General features: G+C 43.2%; 1 long non-coding RNA gene across 4 annotated transcripts in view; it reads left to right on the forward strand.

Moving 5' to 3' along the window:
- The window catches only part of LOC124873521, a 29004-nt gene extending 22322 nt beyond the window's left edge, over nucleotides 1-6682 (forward strand). For 3 of the 4 annotated variants that reach the window (XR_007039553.1, XR_007039557.1, XR_007039554.1), the window contains one exon: nucleotides 4651-6256. This is a non-coding gene — a long non-coding RNA (uncharacterized LOC124873521). The other variant, XR_007039555.1, reaches the window with a different exon arrangement.
- The last annotated feature ends 234 nt before the right edge of the window (nucleotides 6683-6916 follow it).

The following is a 6916-nucleotide window of genomic DNA, read 5'->3' on the forward strand; positions in this document are numbered from 1 at the left end:
GAGCCAGGTGAGACGCCACGTGAACTTTATGTAAGATTGAAAGACTTGTTTTCAGGATGGGTTAAACCTGAAAGATCTACTGTACAAGAAATATCTGAGAGGATAATTCTGGAGCAGTTTCTGAGAATGGTTAATCCAGAGTTGGTGATCTGGATACGTGAGCGTGACCCGAAAACGGCAAAAGAAGCAGCTGGCCTGGCAGAGGTTTTCACATCAGCCAGGAAGGGGAGCAAGAGCACCTATTTTGGCCGCGAGACCCACTATGCCCAACCAAGTAAGTCCACTGGGGGTGAACAGGGGTCTGGTCAAGTCCAGGCCAGAAATGTTTCTAGTTCACGGCAGCCTCTCTCCCAAAGACCTCACCATGTTAAAAAGTAATTTCCCAAGTCATCAGTCCAAGATATAAGATGTTATAATTGTAATAACTTTGGCCATACACAACACTTTTGCCCTGCCCTGAAATAAGAGCCATTTCTTTTGTGTGTAGTTCCAAGACCAGCTACAAAGATGGTAGAAAATAAAGTTTGTACTGTTCCTGTTCTAGTTAATGGGCAAAAAGAGGAAGCTTTGCTTGACTCTGGGTGCTTCCAGTCTCTAGTGCTTGCTAGCTTGATCTCAGAAGAAAAGCTAAGTGGGGTGGGGGCTAAAATACGTTGTGTGTATGGAGATGAACATGTTTACCCTACAGCTGAGGTTTATTTGACAGTGGGAGGTCAGACGTACCTGTTGCAGGTAGCGGTAGTCCCCTCTTTGCCATATTCAGTTATACTTGGGAATGATATCCCCACTCTATTTGACCTTATACATCAGTCAGACCAAGTTTTCACTGACAGAGACACCTAGAGCTTAGTTAAGTATAAAGCAAAACCAGCAGAATCAATGAAACCTTGTCATGTAGTCACAAGAGCACAAAGTGCAAAAACAGGACTGGAAGAGCTGCCCTTCTTTGGGGAGTCTCTGGAAGCAGAGGTGGGAAAGACTAAGAAGCACCGTTGTCTTAGCTAAAGAACCTATTTGAGTTTGACATTCCCTCAGATTTAGGGGCACATCAGAGGGATGATCCTACTCTAAAACCCTGGTTTGAAAAGGTGACAGGGGTCGAGGGAACTCATCAGGGCCAGGTAAACCTTCTGGAAGAAGCAGTTTACATGATTAAAGGAGGCATCTTATACCAGAAAAAAGGAAAGTGTGAAGCTTTAGCCCTCCCACAACATTTCAGGCACAAAGTGATGGAGCTGGGGCATTCAATTCCCTGGGCAGGTCATATGGCTTTTCACAAGACAATGAGTAGGATCAGCAGCTGTTTTGTTTGGCCAGGAATGTATACTCAGATTTCTAAGTTTTGTAGTTCCTGTGAAAAGTGTCAGTTGACTTCAGGCAAAGGAGTAGCCCGAGCTCAGCTACAACCACTGCCAATCATTCAGACGCCTTTTGAAAGGCTAGGCATGGACGTTGTGGGTCCATTAGAAAGGAGCTCTACAGGTTATCGTTACATATTGGTAATATGTGATTACGCTACATGGTACCCGGAGGCCTTTCCACTTAGATCCATTAAAGCCCGCCATGTTGCTAACTGTCTCCTGCAGCTTTTCTCTAGGGTAGGAATACTAAGAGAAATTCTTACAGATTGTGGGACAAACCTTTTGTCCAAATTATTGAAGCAGGTGTACAAGTTGTTAGGGATTAAGGGACTTAAGACCACCCCTTATCACCCCCAAACGGATGGGCTAGTGGAAAGATATAACCAGACTCTCAAAAATATGCTACGCAAGTTTGTCTCTGACACAGGGGCTGACTGGGACCAATGGCCGCCTTACCTGCTATTTGCTTACCGGGAGGTTCCGCAGGTGTCCACAGGCTTCTCACACTTTGAACTATTGTATGGGCGCCAAGTGAGGGGCTCACTGGATCTGCTGAAGGACTGCTGGGAAGACCCCAAAGAAGAGGGTGAAAACATTGCAGCATATGTCATCAACATGAGGGAGAGACTGCAGGAAATGACATAATTTGCACAGGACAACATGAAGGCAGCTCAACAACATCAAAAGACCTGGTGTGATCAGAAGGCCAGAGATAGGGTCTTCCATCCAGGCCAGAAGGTAATGTTACTACTTCCTACCAGCAATAACAAGCTGCTGACAAAATGGCTTGGACCATATGAGATCACCAAACAAGTGAGTAAAGTTGTTTATGAACTGCACATGCCAGAAAGAGCTAAGAAATATCAGACATTTCATGTCAACCTGTTGAAAGAGTTTCACAGTCGACAGGAGCTTGTGCACCAGGAGTTATTTGTGCGTGCAGTTAAGGATGCAGAGGTGAATGAGAAATTCTTTCCAACTAGCACATCAGAGGGTGTTTCAGTTGACCTTTCTCATTTGTCCCCTGTTGAGCAGAGCAACATAAATCCTCTTTTGGATCCTTAGCTTTTTCGAGAAATTCAAGGATTCACATCACTGGTTCAAGGCAAGATTCGGGTGAAAGAAGATTCATCTAGCCATCAAAAGAGCTATCGAATACTATTATCTGTCACTGGTAATCCAGCCGCAAGGCCTCTAGGTAACACTGCCAAATGCATAAACATAAACATACAAGTCCTTCTCAAAATATTAGCATATTGTGATAAAGTTCATTATTTTCCATAATGTCATGGTGAAAATTTAACATTCATATATTTTAGATTCATTGCACACTAACTGAAATATTTCAGGTCTTTTATTGTCTTAATATGGATGATTTTGGCATACAGCTCATGAAAACCCAAAATTCCTGTCTCACAAAATTAGCATATCATTAAAAGGGTCTCTAAACGAGCTATGAACCTAATCATCTGAATCAACGAGTTAACTCTAAACACCTGCAAAAGATTCCTGAGGCCTTTAAAACTCCCAGCCTGGTTCATCACTCAAAACCCCAATCATGGGTAAGACTGCCGACCTGACTGCTGTCCAGAAGGCCACTATTGACACCCTCAAGCAAGAGGGTAAGACACAGAAAGAAATTTCTGAATGAATAGGCTGTTCCCAGAGTGCTGTATCAAGGCACCTCAGTGGGAAGTCTGTGGGAAGAAAAAAGTGTGGCAGAAAACGCTGAACAACGAGAAGAGGTGACCGGACCCTGAGGAAGATTGTGGAGAAGGGCCGATTCCAGACCTTGGGGGACCTGCGGAAGCAGTGGACTGAGTCTGGAGTAGAAACATCCAGAGCCACCATGCACAGGGGTGTGCAGGAAATGGGCTACAGGTGCCGCATTCCCCAGGTCAAGCCACTTTTGAACCAGAAACCGCAGCAGAAGCACCTGACCTGGGCTACAGAGAAGCAGCACTGGACTGTTGCTCAGTGGTCCAAAGTACTTTTTTCGGATGAAAGCAAATTCTGCATGTCATTCGGAAATCAAGGTGCCAGAGTCTGGAGGAAGACTGGGGAGAAGGAAATGCCAAAATGCCAGAAGTCCAGTGTCACGTACCCACAGTCAGTGATGGTCTGGGATGCCGTGTCAGCTGCTGGTGTTGGTCCACTGTGTTTTATCAAGGGCAGGGTCAATGCAGCTAGCTATCAGGAGATTTTGGAGCACTTCATGCTTCCATCTGCTGAAAAGCTTTATGGAGATGAAGATTTCATTTTTCAGCACGACCTTGCACCTGCTCACAGTGCCAAAACCACTGGTAAATGGTTTACTCACCATGGTATCACTGCTCAATTGGCCTGCCAACTCTCCTGACCTGAACCCCATAGAGAATCTGTGGGATATTGTGAAGAGAACGTTGAGAGACTCAAGAACCAACACTCAGGATGAGCTAAAGGCCGCTATCGAAGCATCCTGGGCCTCCATAAGACCTCAGCAGTGCCACAAGCTGATTGCCTCCATGCCACGCCGCATTGAAGCAGTCATTTCTGCCAAAGGATTCCCGACCAAGTATTGAGTGCATAACTGTACATGATTATTTGAAGGTTGATGTTTTTTGTATTAAAAACACTTTTCTTTTATTGGTCGGATGAAATATGCTAATTCTGTGAGACAGGAATTTTGGGTTTTCATGAGCTGTATGCCAAAATCATCCATATTAAGACAATAAAAGACCTGAAATATTTCAGTTAGTGTGCAATGAATCTAAAATATATGAATGTTACATTTTCATCATGACATTATGGAAAATAATGAACTTTATCACAATATGCTAATATTTTGAGAAGGACTTGTACAATCATTTTACCTTGCAGCTAGAAGGTTCAACAAGAAAGTCTAGGGCCCATCTACATGGAGTTTGCATGTTCTGTCTGGGTGCTCTATTTTCCTCCCACAGTCCAGAAATATGTCATGCATGTTAGGTCAATTGGCCACTCCAACCTGGCTACGGGTCTTTGTGTGTGCTTGCATTCATATTTGTCCTGCTTGTCTCTGTGTTGGCCTGTGATGGACTAACGACCTGTCATGGGTATGTGCACCCTGCGACTTTGCACATAATCGGTGGGTAGAGAAAAAGGATGGATCTTTTACAGTAATTGAATTTAAGACGCACTGCTTTTCTAGACCGTACTGTCATATTGGATTTAATGGCTTTGACCCACATGCATATTAAACTCAGGAAAACAGAAGCAGTTTAACAATCTCTTTATTCTATTTTCTTTCCTTTTCTTTTTTCGATCGCAGGAACAATTGGAACTGGGTTTGGAAAGGAAGGTCAGCAGAGGTTTTGAGGAGGTGGAAGCTGCCGGAGGAGGGGATGATGTGGAACCGAGGAAGTAGGTGTTTCTCGGGGTTCCTGATCCCGGAGTCCGCGCAGAAGAGGAATGCACAAATCCAAAGCTCTCCTTCCAACGGGGCTTTACAAGGACGTGATAGTTGGAGCACAGAGTTGGTCTTTGAACTCACAGTGGAGAGTGGGCAGGTTCGTTTACAGGTGTGGAGTAATCCAGAGCTTGGAGGCAGCCAGCTGATACTTGGTCCAAGGAGCTAGTCAGAGAGATAGTGAATCTTGGATCAGAGCGGAGGTCTTCGCTAGCACTTGGAGTCAGGGTCAAAGGAAACCTAGGAAGGATCACACAAGAGGTAAGTTTCTAGAATCTTCTGCATAGATGAACGCAGCGTAATTCTCAGGGCCAGTCTAGTTACCACTGAAGGTTAACACTCAGGCAGTGAAGTGCAGGCTGCATCTCCATATAAAGCTCCAGAGCTGATTGATGATGAGCGACACCTGTACCCACCTCCCGGTGGTTCTGGCACCACCTAGTGACTGACTAAGGTTATTAGCAGGCAAAAGGAGAGTAGCACTCCCATGTTCCGACACGTACGGTATTTGCGGTAAACCAGCTTCTTGTCTGCAGAGAGATGTTGGTTCCATCATCTATTTAAACAGTGCTTGACAGTGCTAAAACGTGTTTATTGGTCACAATAATTTACATTATTAAAACATTAGGAGCTCCTGATGTAAAGGAGAAAAATTTAAGCTTGACACATTGTTGGATCTATCTTTGAGATTCTTATTTTGTTATAGACATGGAAGTAGTTCTGTAAGTGCCCTGTGTTTTTAACAGCCTTGTCTAAATCAGAGTTCTCCCTAGGCTGGCCAACAGAACTTGGCTAAAATGCATTAAAGAAACTCACCACATTTAAATCATTGAGAGTGACAGACTAGATACAAATTATTTCTAAGCACTGTGAGAATACAGCGACCAGCTGTTAGCTGCTAATGACTCTTTTGCTTCTGAGCAAAAAGGGCTATTTGAAAGTCTTTTAATGAGTGTGGGATTAGGACCACCTTCAAATAAGTGGAAAATAAAAAGTGCAATACATGGACGAGTCAGTCAGTGGAATGAATTATTCAACTCAGATTTTAACCTTATTTTTAAAAATAAGAATTAATACCTTTTCCAAAATGTTGCATAAATCTTATATCATCTCATTCTCATGAACCCAAGTTTCATATAATGTCTCCTCTCGCGAGCTGTTACACCTGTTGTCATGTATAAATATCGCTACGTTATGATAAATAACAAAATATTCTCAACTACTCAATTTTATTTACAACATTTAGAAGCCAAATTAGAAAAAAAATGAACTGTCACATGATGTATCCTAATAGCAAATGTACATTATATAGCTGTAAGCAATGCAACTGGGGATCTGTGGACTGGCAAGGGTTCCAATATTTAGGGAAGGAGGTGCTGCAAATGTAATACTGCAAAAACAAAATGCATTTTATACACACTTTGCCACTGCTGTGCCAACAGCAACCACTCATGCAAAGGTGCATCCAACCTTTATCTTCTCAGTTGGCCTATCTGTGGGATGAATGCAGGGCTCTGAGATCGGAGGAGGCTGGAAAAGATGAACTGACAATCTTTTGCGCGGTCACACAGATTTTTTGTGATCCTCTGACCTCTGTCAGTAACACAACTCCAAAATGTCAACTAAAGAGAGAAGAGGAAACAACCAATGCCCACAAAATCAATAGCTTCACTTTTGTGAGAGAATAAAGACTCACATCTCACAGAGAAATTTCCTTGTGGCTGAGGCTTAAATTATTCCCTTGTGTGAAAGATGTAAGTGTGTCTACAGCACAGAAACTATAAAATTACATCCACTAATATCATCATATTCTTGATCTTTTTAGCTTACAATTATAGCACCCAAACATTCTTTTGAATACAGTTAAGCCCATAGTTATTCCAACCCCAGACAGATTTAAACTTAAACCTCTTTTTATACATCTAAGAAGTTTGTTTCTGTGTTTTTAATCTCAGTCAGTCAGTCATTTTCTACCACTTATTCCATAGTGGGTCGCAGAGAAGCTGGTGCCTATCTCCAGCAGTCTATGGGCGAGAGGCGGAGTGCACCCTGGACAGGTCGCCAGTCCATCACAGGGCAACACACAAACAACCATGCACACACTCATTCATACACCTAAGGGCAATTT

Source organism: Girardinichthys multiradiatus, chromosome 9, assembly GCF_021462225.1.
Source record: "Girardinichthys multiradiatus isolate DD_20200921_A chromosome 9, DD_fGirMul_XY1, whole genome shotgun sequence".
Classification (NCBI taxonomy): Eukaryota; Metazoa; Chordata; class Actinopteri; order Cyprinodontiformes; family Goodeidae; genus Girardinichthys; species Girardinichthys multiradiatus.